General features: G+C 45.0%; 1 protein-coding gene across 1 annotated transcript in view; it reads left to right on the top strand.

The window, feature by feature from the left end:
• Positions 1-19,572, top strand: part of FAM49A (family with sequence similarity 49 member A) — an 84,696-nt gene that overhangs the window by 21,213 nt on the left and 43,911 nt on the right. The window contains exons 2-3 of the mRNA XM_015423773.1: positions 15,250-15,299; positions 19,242-19,277. The gene's annotated coding sequence lies outside the window, so the exon portion shown is untranslated. The remainder of the gene's footprint in view (positions 1-15,249; positions 15,300-19,241; positions 19,278-19,572) is intronic.

Genomic DNA, 19,572 nt, shown 5'->3' with positions numbered 1-19,572 from the left:
TAGTACCTTCTGACATGTAAATTAATCTTTCTGTTATAATTAGGTCCCGGTCACACGGTTTTGGCCAGGGAGAAGGACGGATCGGGGCTGCAGCTAACAGGTGCGATTTCACCGCAACATCTGGGAAGCGGCGCGCACCCGTCCCCGATCCGTCCCTAACCCCGGAAACCCCGCAGCAAAAAAGAACCACCGACAGAGGTGGTCTTACCTGAACGGCCGTGGCAAGCGCGGCCATGGGATCGCTGGCGCGTCCTTCTGCCTGTGCATCACCGGCTCCTGGCTGAACTGCGTATGCGGATGCATGCGCAGCTGGCTGCCTCAGTCTCCCGACCGTGGCTTCCTCCCCGGCATCTGATCGTGCCGGGGAGCAATGGCGCCGCGGCTCAGGGGATCCGTGTGATCCCGCTGCGGCGTGTCTATTTTGGTGCGGCTTCCAAAAGCCGCACTTTGGCCGCGCATCCCCCCTCCCCCCGGTGTGGCAGGGGCCTATAGTATCACATGAAGCAGCTCTTACTTTAGTTCTGTCAGACACTATTTGCATGGATAATACTGTATAAATAAGAGAAGTAATTTCCTATATAGCTGCTGATGAAGAAGCTTGAAGCAAGGAGTATGGAAGAGTTCAGAAAAGGTGGCAAAAGGTAGTACGTAAGATTGAGGTTGGGTTTGGACTCCCTAGCTGATAGAACTAAGTTCTTACCTCTGGTCTGTAAGAATTGCCTCAAGGGAAGGGAGCCATAATTGAGAATCAGAAAGATAAAATCTCTGTACAATTGTCACTTTTTGTGAACTTTGGAAAATTTAGTCACATTGGATTTCATCCAAACGTCATTTTCTGCTAACAAAAGGAGAGTGGGGATTTTTACTACTCATCTCTCCCAGTGCAGGCTTTCAGTTCACCCCTCCTGCTGTTCTTGAGGATCCTATATCACTAGGAACAGCGTCTTGTGGAGATCAGTGGGCTGCATGGGAGAAAATTTAGTCAGGTCCCAAACCAGCTTTTTGGCAATATTTGAATCTTTCAGCAGTTAATTAATTTTTCAAAAATCTATTTCATGTATACCCCGCCTTTCTTCCCTATGGGGACCTGAAGGGGCTTACATTACTCGCCTCCATCATTCTCCTAATTCTCCTCCATCATTCTCCTAATTCTCCTCACAACAACCCTGTGAGATAGGATTGCCTGAGTGTGTGTGACTGGCCCAAGATCACCCAGCAAATTTCCATGGCAGAGTAGACATTTAAACCAGGGTTTCCCAGATTCTAGTCTGACACTGTATTCATTGCATCATACTAGCTCTGTTAGTTGTATTCTGTAAGTACCTTTCTTATTTGGAGCATGTTCTAGTTAATCTGCTGTTGCAACTTCATTGTTTAACTTCACAACCCTGTTTTGTATGTGTAAATGTCACTGTAGGAAAATAGCAGATATTTGAAAAAAGCCAGTATTAGTGCTTACAAGTGGAGACCCGCAACAAAATGTTGCCTACTGTGTTCTAGTTGGGTCTCCACTTGTTCTCTTCCCCCCCGGCTCCGAGCCCCACAGCCTGGAGAGGGAGCCCGCCCCGCTCCGGCAGTTTGTTTCCCCCCCCCTCACCCCCCTAGCCCTGACGTTTCCCGGCCGCCCGCCTGCCTGGCTGGCTTCGAGGCAGCAGCGGCGAGGCTCCTTAGCGGCGGCAGCGGTTTTCCCCTAACCCTCCTGGCCCTGACGTTTCCCGGCCGCCCGGCTGGCTCCGAGGCGGCGGCGGTGGCGGCGAGGCTCCTTAGTGGCGGCAGCTGCGGGTTCCCCCCTCACCCCTGGCCCTGATGTTTCCCGCCCGCCCACCCGGCTGGCTCCAAGGCAGCGGCGGCGGCAAGGCTCTTTAGGCTCCCTTGCCACTCCCCCCCCGCTGCTCGCCGCTTCCCTTTCAAGCAGCGGCAGCGGCAGCCTCGGTCGCAGAGCGTTGCGTGCGCATGCGCACGGAACGCTCTGGCACTTTTGGGGGAATTTAAACATCCCCCTGAAATTTTTGTCACCATTTAGGATTTTTGTGCACACGTGAGGACTGCCCCACGTGTGCACAAACCTCTCCCTCCTCCCCAAGTGCCCCCGATGTCCGGATTTAAGGATCCGCACAGAGGGGGCCAGTTCACTATTAGATATATAGATGCTTTAAGTTGTTCAGATAATATTCTGTGGTATGAAGATTGTTTTTAACTTCACATTGGTGACTGACTTAATTGTTTGGAGAACTCTGAGGTTGTTTTTTCTATTGTATTGGGTGTCCCCTTTCTCCATGATTGCTGCATTTAACTCCCTGCTGTTTACTGTCTGCATCAACGATTCCTTTTATTCCATTTTTATAGTCGTCATTATTAGCCCCTTTCCATTTTTTTTTGTCTGCTGCTCCTAACTGTATTCGTGCTGCTTCTGTTCCACTTAGGCTCAGAATGGCTATCCGCTTCTTCTGCATAAAATCACTACAATATCTTGCCTTATGAAGTACCTGAAATGTGCTCTTTTGTCCCGTTAGTCAACTCTTGTTGTCATGATGATTATTGTTATTTTGTTTTTATACTGGCATTGTTAATAGCACTAGGCAGTATTTGTAGCAGAACGGCAATCTGTACATTTATGGCCCTGTCCATACGAGGCGGTTTGGGCCGGGAGGGGGACGGAACGGGGGCGGAGCAAACGGGCACGATCCCACGGCAACATCTGGGAATCGTTGCCTGCCCGTCCCTGTTCCGTCCCAAACGGCGATACCGCGCTGTAAAAAAGAACCACCTACCTAGGTGGTTGTATCCCTTCCAGCGCCGCAAGCCGGGCTGTGGGATCGGGCGGCGTGTCCTTGCGCTGCCACATCCCCTCCCCCAGCCGTACTGCGCATGCTCGAGCATGCGCAGTTCGGCAGCCTCCCCCTCCCATCGGACTTTCCTCCCCGGCATCTGATCGTGCCGGGGAGCAATGCGCCGCAGCTGAGGGGATCCGTGGGATCCCGCCGCGGCGTCTCAAGTTCGGTGCGGCTCTGATTAGCCGCATTTCAGCCATCCCGTGTGGCAGCAGCCTGTGTAAGCCTATTTTCCTCCTTCAACCTTGGTCCTGTCTATCTGACTATTGGTCTTGTGATTCTGATGAAAGCACGTTCTATTAAAGTCAGTGGGACTTGATTCAAAGCAATGGCTTCGATATTACCCATGTCTTGTACTGGCATTTCCACTATTCCAATGCATACATTGTTTTCCACCAACTACTGGAGGCATGATTTGGGTGTTGTAGGTGATGGAAAGTTTTGCTCTGCTCATTTCAGACAGAATCTAAATCAATGTATTTAGTATTGGGGTACATAAGGAAAAGAATCTGTCCTGCACCTAGCTCATAGTTGTCACGAGGTAAATACTAAATACCAGAACTGGTTATAGTTACATGAATTATCCTTGGGCCTAGAATGTTTTTGTAATAATATTAAATTTGTTTATAAAGCACCTTAAGCTGGGCATTGTACAATTGTTTCACTGAATATATCATACTCATAGATTTAAAGAACTACATGTGGAATTTGCGAAACTAAATACAGTAAAAGCTTTGATTAAACAAAATGTGCAGTTAAGTGGCATTGCCCAGATTGTTATCTCCTCCCCCTCAGCCACCATACCCATACATATATGAATGAGCCCACTCCCCGCCTCTCCAACCTCCCAGTCATTTTGATACCTCTGGCCATATCTGGGCTTCTGACAGCTGTCACTGCTAGCTGACATCATCCTTAGATGCCTCCTTGCCCTTCAGCCTCACTTGAGCTCTCAAGAGCCCCCTGTGCCGGAGGGATCTGGAGCCCCTGGCCCACTTGTCCGCTTGTTGCCTAGAATAGCTCTGTGTCTCTGGAGGGAGTTCATGAGAGCTCTCACCATGGTGTTTCCACTGGTGTGGGGTTTGGTTGTTCTGGATTCCTTTAGGTAGGGGGCAGGGCAGAGCAATACACTTGTGTATTTGGTGTATTTTATTAACTGGCAACTCCCATTCCCAAGTGCTCGATAACAAAGCTTTTATTGTAATTCACTAGAAACCATTCATGTACATTGACTTCAGTTTCCTCATTAGTAACCAGCCCAGTAGTCTGTGTATGTCATGTATGGCGCAGTGACTAATGCCACCAAAAACAAGAAGGAAAGCCACGTAATACCTTTTATTAGTACCAACCAAATTAACACAAAGCATCGTACAAGCTATTGAGCCCATCAGGAATCTTCATCATGCTGGATGCTGGATGAATTAAAAGACAGTGCTGATTTATCTGTGATTTATCTGTCCTGGTAAGGTGGCTATGTAATAGTTGTTTATTAGACCAGCATACAAAATACAATAATGAAAGATTTTCAAATTTAAGAGCTTTTAAGGTGCAGTTCGCATAATTTGAAAATTAATGTACAGAATTTAACAACTTGATATGTAATCTTAGGATTACTATCAGATAAAAACCAATGAAACCTTGCTTTATTTGTATTTACATGGCCAGGGATCATATCACGTAACAGAGTAATAATTCCAAGATGTACCTCCCTATAGAATGGAGGTGGCTATGAATAGTTGAGATAAAATAAATATGGAAACCTCAACTTGTGTTGGGCAATATATGGCTATCACCTATTCATAGTGATTTCTGAAACACCAAGGATTGAAAATTTGCATGTGTTTGTATGCAAAGAACATTGGGTTTCTTGGGCCCTGACAATATAATGTAAACTGCATAAACAGCTAGAGCTTTGTGCTTAGACTGACATCTTTGCAAAACCATTGACTTCAGTGGATTTTAAAAGGGTGTAGCTCTTTTTAGGATTGCACTGTAACTCAGATGTTATGGTCACATTTACTGGAAGCACGGCAACTGCATGTATGGGGAGAGCACACTAGTTCACACAGTTATCTCCATATAAGCTATTGCCTCAGTGCTCCATGCTATGATTGTATCCAGGATAGATTACAGTAATGCACTTTACATGGGGCTGCTTTTGAATGGTCTTAAGGCTTGGGGCCAGGGTACTTGAAGGACCACCTCCTCTCCTATTGTCCAGCCCATCAGTTAAGGTCTGCCTCAAAAGCCCTGGTCTCTGTGCCCCTGCCTCCAGAGGTGAGGCAGGTGGCAACCAGAGACAGGGCTTTTTCAGTAGTGGCACCTTGTTTGTGGAATGTCTTGCCCTTGAGGCTTGCCTGGTACCTTTCTTTCATGTGCCAGGCCAAAAAAGTTTTGTTCACCCAGGCTTTTAATTAAGGGGTGATATTTTTAACACTATTTTAGTCTGGAAACTTATTTTAAGTTGTCAGTAGTCTCTTTTATGTTGTTGTAGATTTTCCGGGCTGTATGGCCATGGTGTTGGCATTGTAGGACCTGACCTTTCGCCAGCACCTGTGACTGGCATTCTCAGAGATATAGCACAGAAAGATGAAGTACTCTCTATGTCAAGGTAAGAAGAAAAATGGTAGGCAGATAATTTATATCTACTCAGGAAGGTGGGGTAGGGCTGAGTCATTATCTTGTAGGAGTTTCCTAGGCTGTGACATGCTAATAGAGGAGCTTTCCTGAGGAGGTTTATTTGCATATGGATTGGCTGTTGAAATTCTTATCTGTAGTGCTGTTGTAAGATGTAGAGCCTTTTGTGTTTTTCAGGACAGGAAGCCATGCCCTATTTATTTTTAAACTCTCTTCTTTCCATTAGCATGTCACAGCCTGGGGAACTCCTACAAGATAATGACTCAGCCCTACCCCACCTTCTTAAGTAGATATAAATTACCTGCCTACCATTTTTCTTCTAACCTTGACTCCATCTTTCTGTGTTATACCTCTAAGAATGCCAGTCACAGCTGACGGCAAAACTTCAGGTCCTACAATGCCAAGACCATGGCCATACAACCCGGCCATGAAAACCTATGTTTTTTATGCTGGGCTGGTTTTTTAATGTTTGTTTTTTATTGTTTTTATTTTGTAAGGCGCCTTGGACAAGTTCTTCTAGTGGTGGCATAAATATTTTCTAAATAGATTAATTTTTGACTGAAAGGAGCAAAGCAACATAGATATTTACATTGAGGATGAAAACATCTCACATTGCCCCTTCAGACAAAATGGCAATCGCATTTATTGGGACAACGTCATGTGGAAATTTGCACATTGTTCTTACAGGCAAAATGGTGATCGCATGTATCAGGATGATTGCATGTTACATGCTCTCCCTGTATGTGTGGTAAAACAGAATTACTGAAAATGGTCTTCTGTATTCAATATCTGAAATTCAAATCCTTGTTCAAGCTGACAGAAATAGCTTTTTAGCTAGATATTCAACTGGTTTTTTCTGCTGCCTTGCATTAAGGTACATTTCCCCCCATTCAACAAAAACTACATTTAGCAGATCGGTGGGAGGCAGATGCTGAAACGTTATAGGACATCTGTAGAAATCTGTGGAACTGTAAATGCCAGATTATGCAAGCATGCATTTTACTTGTGTCCTGTGTCAGTACATCTGTTTTTAAAAACAACATGCATGTACTCATCATATGGCACTAATACATTTGCACAAAAATGAATTTGAAGAGCATATGCGTCTAATATATTGTATGTCACTTGTTTTCAAAAATCTTTCTGTGTCAATTAAGCAGAAAACACTGTTCTCTAGAAATATAACACCATTCACATTTGAAAAGTCAGCAGTGGAGTTGTTCCCCACCCCCTTTCAGGATGTGAGTGCATTTTCTCACTGAGGTGGGAAAGGGAGACTTGCATTACAACTTGCAATGTATGTTTTTTTTTAATTCATGCGGCTGTCTTGAAGTGAGCAGTTTTCTGGGCTGACTGGCTTCCTTCTGTTTTTTGCCCATAAAAGGAGAAAAGCGGTGCCATGTGATATGTATAGTGGGAGAGTAAGAAAAAAAAAGATCAAAACACTCTGATTTCAGAAGGCATGGCATTGGGGGGGGGGGGTTAGGTTCAGAGATGTCACACTTAATTTCAGTACTCTTAGCATTAATAGTACTTCGGATGTGGGATATGTGTTCTCAGAGTGCTTTCTCTAAATAATTTGCTAGTGGTTACCCACAGTTTAGTTCTCATCCTCTGTGATATGTTGCTGGTAAATTGAGGATTAGTTTTAACTATGTGTAATCCCTTAATGGGTACCATTGTGGACTGCTCGATAAAATTGCCTCATTGAAGAACAATTCTAAGGCATGCTTGGTTATTCTTTGGAGGGAAGGATCCTGATGAGGCACAGGCATTCTCTAATTTGACCTTTCCCATGTTTCTGGAACTTCATGAATCCCCTACATTTCTTGTTGTGTTTTCACATGTGAACCTCTGTGTCACAGAGCAGCCAGACTGCTGGGTTTAGCATACTGATTTCCATGAAGGGTTGTTGTTTTTTAATTTACCCCTGGTGCAAGGTTAATTGTGTAAGGTTGACAGCCTTAATATGGGGGTGGGGGGGAACACACAAAATTTAATTTGCCACTAGGTATTCATAGGGACTGTATGCATATGTTTATGTGTGGGGAGTCAAATTCCCATTCATTCATACAGCTCTGGGTACTTTTGGGCCAATCATTCTTTCGCAGGGTTGTTTTGATGATAAAAAGCAGTAGGGGGAAACCATGGAAAAAACTTATGTTCTTTGAAGGAAGGGCAAATAAAAATGTGATATGAACACAGGTGAAAATTGCCTTGGAATAGGGGGACCTTCCTCAGAAAGGAGGATCAAAATCAAAATAGAAAATAAGATCTTCCCAAATGAAAAGGCAAGGATAAAGGTGGAGGGATGAAAGCACAATGAAGCTGGTCAAAATAAGAGCCAAAAGTTGCTTTCAAAGGGGGCAGTTGTTGCAATCAAATAATTTAGAAGAAGAGGAGGAGGAGGAGGTGATTGGATTTATACCCCGCCCTTCACTTGGAGTCTCAGAGCGGCTTACAAACGCCTTTCCCTTCCCCTCCCCTCCCCACAACAGACACCCTGTGAAGTAGGTGGGGCTGAGAGAGCTCTTTTAAGAACTGCCCTTTCAAGGACAGCTCTTGTCAGAACTATGGCTTGTCCAAGGTCATCCAGCAGCTGGAAGTGGAGGAGTGGGGAATCAAACCCGGTTCTCCCAAATTAGAGTCCACACACTTAACCACTACACCGGACATGAGAAGGTGGGCAGCAAAACTGGGGAGTGGAAGGAGAAGGACAGATCAAGTGGAGAGATTAAGACAATAGTTAGAAGTTCCTTTTAGACTGAGAAGGAAGGGTAATGAGGATGCAGAAAAAAGCAAATTAACACCCACACATAAGGAGAGTGAGAGGCAAGTGGGGAGGGTGGAAAAGGGTGGAAATAGAGGGGTTTGGACCCCATGTCTTATGAATTGATTCCTTCCCTTATATAAGAAGTCACAATTGTTAGCTTGCTCAGGAAAAAATATTTAATAAGTAATATTCTTAGTAAGCATATCAGTAAAGGTATGAGTTTTGCTCTTAGGGAATTATACCTTCACTAGGAATAAGGCCTGTTGTGGAAATAAATACAACGAGCTCAAAAAAGAGGCTCTGGGAGAGTGCCAAGGCCTTGTGCACTCAGCGTTAATGTGCTGTGATGACCACAGCAGGATATAATGGCACAGAGTCCACCATTTCCTCCAGAGGAACTGGTCTCTGCTACCTGAAGAGCAGTTGTAATTTTGAGTGATCTCCAGCCCTCACCTGGAGATTGGCAACAATTGTTACCCAGGAGGGAATGGCTGGTTTGGAGGGTGGAGTCTATGGCATTGTACCTGTCTGAGGTCCCACTCCTCCTCAAACCTCACCCTCTCCAGGCTCCACCCCTCAAATCTCCATGAATTTCCCAACCTGGAGTTGGCAACCTTATCTCCTTCCCAGCCAAGCATCAACCTGCCATTATCTGCCCCTCTGATGTCAGCTTTCCATCTCCCCTTCTCCTTCCCAGCCAATCATCAACCTACCTTTATTTCTCACCTGTACTTCAGCCTTTCTCTTTTGCCCAAGAGAGCAGGGAAACTTCCATTCATTCTCCAGTCCAGCCGACTGTGGAGTGGCTGAATTTCTGCTGCTCCCAAGGACGAAGACTGCCTTGGGACAATCCCTGCTTTCCCACACTTTTTGGGCTTGGGGCCACTGGGAACTGTAGGCTAGCAGATGAGGAAGCTCCATTCAACCCAGTGAGTTATACCTCTGTAGGTCCCTCCCGAGGGCTGAAGAAGAAGAGGAGATTGGATTTATTGTCTCAGAGTGGCTTACAAACTCCTTTCCCTTCCCCTCCCCACAACAGACACCCTGTGAGGTAGGCGGGGCTGAAAGAGCTCTTGACAGAAACTGCTCTTTTTCAAGAACAGCTCTTATCAGAACTATGGCTTGCCCAAGGTCATCCAGCCAGGTGCAAGTGGAGGAGTGGGGAATCAAACCCGGTTCTCCCAGATTAGAGTCCACGCACTTAACCACTACACCAAACTGAAGAATGGTCGGCAGGCAAATGGCCGTGGCTGCTCCTCCGCTGATCTTCTCCTGATGGCTGAAGAAGGCTGGTCAGGCAAATGGCTGCTGGGCTGCTGAGGCAAACTGTTCAGATTGGAGTTTTGGAGGGAGCTGGCTCTGTGGGCGGGACTCAAGCACACCTTCTGATGGGCAGTTCAGGCAGCCAACTGATTTTGGCAAGCATAGAGTGTTGCCATGCGAAAATACGTTTATATATAAGGACAGGATTGGTATTGGGTAAGTTTAACATTTTAATTTAAATTTGCTGGAAGTTGCCAAAATTCTGACTGCCCATGTTTCGAAAAACAAACCTTACCAGATATGCAAGAATAGCTAAGGAAACTATGGTACACACTGTTGATGAATAAATTAACAGCAATTAAGAATTTAAGAGAACAGAAGTCATGCACACAGAAGAACAATTGCAGCCATTTATTAAATACTGGAATAATGTTTATAGATTAGCAGATGTACAGGGGAAAGTCTTGTTTAGCATATTATTCATGATACCTATTGGTTGCTTTTTTGTTCTTTTTGGAATTTTTGGTAGATAATACAGCATACATGGGAGAGAGAGAGAGAGAGTGAGTGTGTGTGTGTCATCTGAAATTTGGTTTGAAAAGTGGTAGAAAAACCAGAAATGAGTGGGGGAAGAGAGGAAACTGAAATTTAAGCCACCCAGATGGTTGAGAAACTGGGGGATGGGGTTCTAGTGGCTCTTGGAACACCTACCTTTTCAGAAGAGGGATGATGGGAGGCTGTTGTGGTCAGTCACTCATGTGGAAAGCAAGGAGCAGCCAGCTTCCCTTAGGGTGGAAGTCAGTAAAGGAAATCATGTAGTAAGTGGGACTGCAGCCTCTCCCAATGTCCTCTGCACTGGTGGGACACCCAGACGTTTCTTTGGGTTCATATCTATTGCTTCAGCAACTAGGCTGCAGCTTTTTCGTTTCTTTTTTTACTTTGTCAGCAGTGGCTGCACATACTGCTGCTTTCAAGTCATCAGGCCGACAAAACATACTTGTCACTGGTGAGTGGATTTGAGGAATTTTGTATATCAGGAAGAAGCACTGAGCATGGCCTCTTCTCTATGTGCTAGTTTACTTCATGGGGATGTGGAATGGTATAGCATAACCCAATCTTGTCAGATCTCAGAAGCTAAGCAGGGTTAGCAATTGGATAGAAGGCCACCAAGAAAGACTTTGCAGAGGAAAACAGTTTGCAGAGCAAAACCACCCTTACTTACTCATTTGCCTTGGGGTCACCATAAGTCAGCTGCGACTTGACAGTGCTTTACACAGTTTACATCCTGAAGGGAGTGTTTGCAGGTGGGGGCAATAAAAAAAATCCATTCTTATCTGATGTCTGAACTAGCATGGCTCGGAAGTGTAAAATATTTCTTAGGGCATCCTCTAACACTGAGTTTGAAGTGTGGGGTTTGCAGTAGCACAGTGCAATGTAGTGCTTTCATAAAGGTAGTGTTGGAAGCCACGGATTGTATAAGAAGAAGCTTTGTGGTAGTAGACTTTTCCACTTGTCCTAAGTAGGGTTGTGAACTCTAGCTTGGGAAATAACTGGAGGTTTGGGGACAGTATGTGCAGAGAGTAGAGTTTGCGGAAAGGAAGGAACTCAGCAGGGAAGTGCTTCTTCTGGTCTTCTGCTTCTCCTGGACTCTGTGCTGTACCATGGAGTTCACCCTCACCTAAAGAGGAACTGATCTCTGTGGTCTGGAGATCACTTATCAGACTGGGAGAACTCAGGCCTTGTTTGGAGGTTGGTAACTCTACTCCCAGGGCTTCTGATACTGTTTTTTGCAATGTAGGAAAGAGCAATGCGGCAACATCTCTGTTTACATAAATAACAAAAGAAAAACCCTCACAGTGCAATCCTAAACAGAGCTAAACCCTTAATAGACTTGGAAAGGTGAGTCAGTGCTGAGCAGGGATTAGCATTAACTTGCACATCCAAGGCCCCGGTCACACGGAGCATTTGCCGCGCTAAAGATACGGATGATAGGCGGATTTTCCGGGCGCGATCACACCGCAACATCTGGGTGTTTATTATTTATCAATCATGTGGCAGAGTTACACACTGCAACATCTGGGAAGCGTAGTGCTCCCGTGGCGTCCCGCTGAAGATGCGGACTAAAAAATGAGAACTTACGAGGTACTGGTTTCCGGACACTGCGGGGCAAGGGCAGGCGTCTGATCGCGTTTCCGGTGGAATCCCGTGGCATCCGGCGCCCGCTGATGTTCCTTCGCAAACAAGGGTTGTTTTTTCCCCAAGTCTCCGCAGGATGCGCAAAAGCGCCCAATGGCGCATGCGCACAAACATCGGTAAAAAACCCACCCGTTTGCCATGGAAGTGGTGCCTAGCGATTGCTGCTGTGATCGCGCCGCGCCGCTTCTTTGCCGCGCTGCAGGATAGCCGTGTGATTGGCACCTCACCCCCCTAACCACGGGACGTTGACGGGACATATGTGGCCGCCCCTTTTTTTTCCCCCGGGCAAACAGCCCCCCCCCCCCCCCCCCCGCATTTTCTGGCCCGTGTGACCGGGACCCAAGTCCACCACTTTAGCTTCTGAAAACACTGGCTTCCAGTGCTCTTTAATATTCAGTAAATTTTCCAGGATGCTGCTTCACTGTGCAATGTGTGATTTTGATATGTCTCCACACCATCTCATGGTGCATGAGAGGGGATGGTAGGACTGGAACATTGTTTTTTTCATGTTAATCATGTTCTTGGCCTCCCATTGTTCAGTGCCCTGCTGTAAGAAGACAAGGAAAGGGGAGCTGAAGGCAAAATCTTCTCTGAGAAATTTTGAAAGAGCCTTGTTGTGCCATGCTATTACGACTTTTGCTTTTATCCTAGTAGTCATGCTTTATCTTGTGTTTAAGCATGCTGTTACACAGGATTTTTTGTTTTTTTTTAAAAGATACATTTTAATTTTTAATGTGTGCTGGAAGACTGATCGTATGGTCTTCATTATTACTTCCACAGCAGGAAACTTCCAAAGTAGCAGCTGCGCATTGCCTTAAGTTAAATTGACTGTAAAGTGTGATCGCTCAAACTTGGCATGGGTAATAAGCTTTTCGCCCATAACACAGAGTCGACTGCTGTGTTGCAGTATTTGAACTGGCTTTTTAAAATTTGCATGTTGTCTATGGATAAATACATTTGCTAGGCGTTGTCTAGACAGTACCAGGCACTGTTCTCATTTATTTATTTTTTTGCTGGAATAGGTTGGCCAGGGACCAAGAACCCTGTCTGTTCTGTGGACCTAATAGTAGGTTCATGAGCCTCCAGGTTGGGCCTGGAGTTGTCCTAGAATTATAGCTCATCTCCCAACTACAAAGATCAGTTCTCCTAGAGAAAATGAGACCAGACTCTATGGTATACCACAGATTCTAGGTGAAATCCCTCCTCAAATTCTCCCTCTGCAGGCAAAAGCTGGAGTTTGCCATCCTACTCAATGAGGATATGAAGCTGTGTTTTTGAAACCGCATCCCCCCCCCCCTTCCAGGTTATGTTGGAAATAGCTGTGATGTTCCTGATGTCTCACAAGCAATTTGTGATATGGCATGGGGACCTGCTGTTTGATGAAAACAGTGACAACACTGGCTGGTGCTAAAGTAGGTCTTTGGATGCCAGCCATGGTAGTTTGGATGTGGCTGGAAAAAGCAACTTTGTGAAAAGTGGAAAACTTTTTTGGCTTTTGATTCTGGTACTGGGATGTAGAGATGTAGTGAGAATCAGAACTTTGCCATGGCTCTCTCGGGAATTCAGTCCACATATAAATTACAGCCCAAATAGAGTGCTTCATGAAACAGGATGGATTGGTACCAGCTAATAGCATGATCCAAGCTCATGCAGCTCACATGCCTCTTGTGCTACAGAATTGTTTCTGCTTATAGACAAAGGAAGGCAGTTGTGAAATTAATTTTTCATATTTGTTTCTCTGTATACAAGGAAAAGATGTTAAGCAAGAGTTCAACACTAAAACAGTGTTTCCTCCTGGGGTGGAAAGTAAATGTATTAATGTACCTTACAGCTGTGCAAGAATTTTGAATCCAGGTTATTTATTTATTTATCAATTCAATCATGTGGCAGAGTTACACACAGGAGGCATATAATAATATAAAATATGTAACCAAGCTGATACAATGGGTATGCAGACTGATTGGGCAATCCCCCTAAATACTAATATCTAAATTTTCAAAGAGCTCCGTCTCATCTCCCTGGAAAGCACGATGCTCACATTCCTGTGACTGATGGAAAATAATTTGGTGGGATGTACCACAATCGCATTTGGGTCCTGGTATTTTGCTCTATTTAAACAATAGGTCTGCACAACTGCCAAAGCCTGTTCGTATTCTATTAGTTGTCTTCCATACTTTACATGGCAAGTCAAATCCTGCGGGCCTCTCGTTGATGTTTATCAGGTTATGGATATCAGGTGGAATTGATTGCATCCATATTCGCAACCATTCATTCCTTAGATCAAAATTTTGTGATCACAGGATTTGTGCAGATCTTATTGCTGGGTGTCGGGATCTTAGTCTGGATAGGCCCGCCTCACCCATGTATTTGTGGGTGGGCAACTCTCTGTTTTCAGTGATCTTTCTGTATTCACAAAGAAGAGCCTCTTGTCTTTGGAGATGCGGGGGAGCGATGTGGCACAATGTGGGTAACTAATAGGTTGGAGTGGGGTTAATACATCCACTGATTTAATACATCATTCATGCCCAAATGCATCACTGTTTGCAAAACCATGGTGGCTCTTCTAAGGATTATTCTAGGCTAGGTTGAACTGGTATTTGCAAACCAGTCACTGACCATCATTTCAGAATTTGGTTTAAAGTTAACTATGGTCCCGTTCACACTAGGCGATTTGGGCCGGGAGCGGGACAGTTCGGGGCCGGATCAAACTGGCGCGATCACACCACAACATCTGGGAAGCGTCTTGCTTCCGTGCCCGAACTGTCCCTTCCCCGCACAAATCCGCCGCAAACTGAACCACCTACCTTAGGTGGTTCAAATGGACGCGGCGCGGCAAGCGGGGCGTTTGATCGCCAGCGCATCCTTGCGCCGGCACAACTCCGGCCCGGATCCGAACTGCGCATACTCCGACATGTGCAGTTCGGCCGGCTAGGCGTCTGACCTGTGTTTTCTCCCCGGCGTTTGATCGCGACGGGGAGAAAAGGCGCCGTGGCCAGGGGATCTGTGGGATCCCGCCGTGGCATCTCAATGTTGGTGCGGCTTTTAAAAGCCGCGCCTTAAGAGGCTTTTCCCCTGCTGTGTGGCAGGGGCCTATGATAGGCTTAAAATTTGGTGCACGTATAACTCTAACTATAGTTAATGCTATAGTGGTGAGGAGGGAATATACATGAGTGGGAATGTGCAAGCTTACAAGGCACTCCCTGTATTTTAATCAGACTGAGTTTTATTCATTTATTCAAGGTGGCTTACATCAATCTTCCTTCTTCCATTTTATCCTCAGAACAACCCTGCCAGATAGGTCAGTCTTAGGGTGTGTAACTGGCCCAAGACAAGCTAGCCAGCTTCCATGGCAAAATGGGGATTTGAACCTGGGTCTCCCAGATAATAATTCGACACTCTGACCACTAAACCACACTGTAATCAAAACAAACTTGATATTTTTCTTGTCTACCTCTATCTGTTTATGCATAATGTATTATTTAAACTGCTTTATATTTAGTGCACATTATTAATAATTGTAACCTAATGTTCTAAATGTATAATTGGCAGGTTTCACTCTTCACTTAGAACTCTAAGAGCTGTGGAGAATTTCTGAAGAGGTAAGATCTCATCTGTTAGATATATTCTTGTTGGCTGTGCCTGTCTGCTTCTAGATTTGCTGAAATAGTTACAGTCTCATCTAATGGTTTATTTTTATGAAATCCTGTTAGAAACTGCTGTGGTTTCATGTGCAGTGTGACTGATTTGAAAACTTTGATTTCCTCTTTTTCACCCTTTGACATAGTTCCATCTTGTTTCTTGCCAGTTTTGCTGGTTCTGTTACGGCTTTGTAGATTAATGTTGGCAGGCAGAAGCAAGTTGGAGTTGCAGTCATACAGAAATTTGCCTTCCTCTTTTAAAGGCTTTCAGTTCTCAGAAGTGAGCTAATTTTTTATAATGAGGTCATCCTTTTCATAATAAACATTGTACTCTGTAGATTATGAAATATTCAACACCACTGTAGGATTGATCGGGGACCTAAAAGACATAGAATCCTGAGATGGTTAAAAATGTAAGTATTCATTCCCTTGAGCATCCTGTGTGGAAATAGACACAGAAACTCCCTCCTCAGGCTAGGTCTGGCACAGGAGCTTTGGCTGTGCCACTAGTTACAGCTGGTCTTTCTCTTTCTGTCTATTTTCAAGGGCAAATACTAAGGGCCGAACTACACATTATAGCAGCCACGGGTTTGGCTGCTGATGGTATTTTACAGAAGAAATTGACCTTTTAAAAAAATGCTAAGAGCTCATGGTGTGGGGCAGGACATCTTTCTCTCCCCCCCCCCCCCCGTGCCTTTTCTAGTACTGAAATAGCTATGGGGCAGAATGTGTCAGAACTTGAAAAGGTGGAGGGGAGAGAAAAATCTGACTCCCCCTGAGCTGTGGCATTTTTTACATGGTCAAATTCTTCTGTAAAATGGTGTGGGTAAAATGGTGTTCTGTGAAGTGTCGTTTAGCCCTAACTTGTTCCTCTTATTCAGGTTTTTCTTCTTACTCAGCTGGCTCCACCTGGTTTCTTAGTCCTTCCTTCATCAACCTCAAACAGGAAAACAGGAAACCCTCAGCTGAGAGGGTTTCCCCTTTCAGAGGATAAAAAGGTAAAGGTTCCTTTGCTCGAAAGCCAGTCGCGGTGCTCATCTCCGTTTCAAAGCCGACGAGCCAGCGCTGTCTGAAGACGTTTCCGTGGTCATGTGGCCGGCATGACTAAACACCAAAGCGCACGGAACGCTGTTACCTTCCCACCGAAGTGGTACCTATTTATCTACTTGCAATTTCATGCTTTCGAAGTGCTAGGTTGGCAGGAGCTAGAACTAGAGATGGGAGCTCACTCCATCATGCGGCCACCTGGGTCTCGAACTGCTGAACTACTGACCTTCCACAGCCTGCAGTTCAGCGTCTTAACCACTTGAGCCACCTGCACCTTAAATCTCCAGCACTGAATGTGTGGGCCTTGTAGGGTGCTGGGGAGACTGGGTGGGCCTTGTGTTTCCCATGACTTAGTCCTGGGGGACTCCAGTGTCCATGTGGACACAGCCCTGACTGGTGCTGCCTCAGTCTTTATGCTGTCCATGGCAGCATTGGGACTCTCCCAAGTTGTAGCAACCCCTACGCATGAAGAGGGCCACACGCTTGGTTTGATTTTTGTGGAAGTATAGATCTGGATGTCTCAGCCATAGAGCTGGTGCCTTGTTCGGATCACTTCCTCTTAAGCATTGGTAAGAGATTTACCACCCCCCTTCACAAGAGGTAATTTTTGTTTGCCTGTGGAGACTTATGGATCCAGTTAGATTCCAGGATGCTCTGTGGGATTTACCATGGCCCGTTGGCCGACTATCGATCGAATTGCTCCCTGACACCCTCTGTGCCCTCAGTCTTTCCCTGCCCCTTAGTATATCAAAGAGCTGAGAAATACAAAGAGATTGCTTAGACTGTTAGAGGGATCTTGACGATGGTCTTGGGTTGAAGTAGTGAGACCACGTTACAGAGCTCAGCTGAAGGGCCTATAAGGTGGTGGTGAAGGCAGCAAAGAAGGCTCACTTTTCTGCCTCTATCGTGTCCAAGCCAACTATTTAGGATAGTTAGGAATCTGACTTCCCCCTGAAGGTGGAGTCCCAAACTGATAATGATCTCCCCCCCACACACCCCAGTGACCCATGTCCAGAAGATGGCAAAAAAAAAAAATGCTCCAGGATCACTGGGGGCCAAACTGGCCTGGAGAAAATAGCTTCCTGACCCCAAAGTGGTGATCGGCATTTCCCTGGGCGTGTAAGAAAGGGCCACAAGAACTAAGCCCTGATGCAACCCTTCTTGCCCTCCCTCTCATGATCTGCCTAAGTTCACACAATCGTCATTGCTGTCAGATGGCCATCTAGCCTCTGTTTGAAAACCTCCAAAGAAGGAGAGCTCACAACCTCCCAAGGAAACCTGTTCCACTGAGGAACCTCTCTAACTGTCAGGAAATTCTTCCTAATTGTTAGCAAAAAACTCTTTTGATTTAATTTCAATCCATTGGTTCTGGTCCAACCATCTGGGGCAACAGAAAAGAAATCTGCACCATCCTCTATATGACAGCCCTTCAAGAACTTAAAGATGGTTATCATATCACCTCTCAGTTGTCTCCTCTCTAGGCTAAATATACCAAGTTCCTTCAACTCTTTCCTCCTAGGACTACTGTCCGAAGAGGCACACAAGTTATCTTTATTTTAGACTGAATCTGTTGGCAGAGTGTTGCAGGGGGAGGAAATGGGCAGTGACCTTATGATTGGCCACTAATACCCAACAGAAAAGCTTTTTCCAGATCAGTCATAGTTGGGTGCCTGAGTCTTTATACTTTTTGATTGTCTCAGGCTTCTTTGTCTCTGAAGCCATTGAAGTAATAGAGAGAAAATCCAGCAAAATCCTCTTTTGAATCTGGCAAGTTCCTCTATGGATATCTCTGGATAGCTTTTCAGCTTCAAGGTATCTGGTATTTCTTTTAAATACATTCATATTTTTAAAAGCAAGGTGAGAAGATCATAATTCATGTTTTGTTTCCCAGATCCCCGCCAGGTGTGATGGCAACCAGAAACACGGCCTTTTCTGGTGTGGCACACACTCTTTGGAACTCCCTCCTCATAGAGGTTTGCTTGGTATCACACTCGACAATCTTTTAGGCACCACCCCAAAACATTTTGGCTATCTGTATAACCATCCTTATTATGAAAAGGTTATTGTCAGTTCCTTACCCTTCTAACAAAAGTTATTAGTTTCATTACTATTTTACTGCTGTTTTCATTTATCTGCTTTGGGGTTTTATGTGGTTCCTAAGATTTTTAGATTGATCTGGATTTTATTTTATGCTTGTACCCACTGATGCTGTTTTAAATGTTTTTGTCTATGGTGCTTTTCAATTGGTTTTACTCCAGGTTGGGAAATACCTGGAAATTTTAGGGGTAGAGCCTGAGGAGGGCATGGTTTGGGGCATAATCTATAGAATCCAACTTCCAAAGCAGCCATGTTTTCCAGGTGAACTGCTCTCTGTTGACTGAACATCAGTTGTAATAGTGGGACATGTCCAGGCACCACCTGGAGGTTGGCATCCCTATTTACTCCACTGATCTTTTGTTTTGTTTTGTTTATATTGCTGGTTGTATTACAGTGGCTATTTTAATCAGCGGTTTTTAAGTTTTCTATATATATATTCATTGCAATTATGGGATCTCAATAAAAATAGTTCGAAGTTTTCATCTCTTGGAATATAGTTATCTCTTGGGGGGGGGCATTGTTTGACAATAACAGTGAGGAAATGCTTCTGTGTCTCTCTACTGAAACCTATCTGTTGCAGTGTCATAAATTTGGTGAATGTTGACATTTACTGCTAATTGTTAATATTTGAAGAGGCCCACAGGGATATAGGAGTGCAGTCTGTGAAGCTAAAGGATTAATAGTTTCACCTGGAAGTAGTGTGTATAAATGTGAGTTCTGTATGAGACTGTTACTGACTACACAATTCCATTGTTGCAGATTATTGAACGTGATTCAGAAGTAATACTTTTCCAGGTAAGAAATCACTTAATATATTGAATGCTTCCTGAAATCACATAGCAATCATGATTTTTAAGAGTGTGTTGTGGATAGCATTGTGTGTATTGTCATACCTAAATATACCTCTTCCCCCACAGCAACGTTTTGTGGTGCACTGTTCACGTATGGTCAACTATGCAGTTGGTGGCATCCCATAGGGAATTTGCCTTTGAATCTGAATTAGGGTTGCCAGCTCTGGGTTGGGAAACATCTGGAGATTTGGGGGGTGGAGCCTGGGGAGAGTGGGGTTTGTGGGGGGGGAACTTCAGCA

Source organism: Gekko japonicus, unplaced genomic scaffold (assembly GCF_001447785.1).
Source record: "Gekko japonicus isolate JY-2015 unplaced genomic scaffold, Gekko_japonicus_V1.1 scaffold121, whole genome shotgun sequence".
NCBI classification, from domain to species: domain Eukaryota; kingdom Metazoa; phylum Chordata; class Lepidosauria; order Squamata; family Gekkonidae; genus Gekko; species Gekko japonicus.
This window is presented reverse-complemented; position numbering and strand designations above follow the sequence as displayed.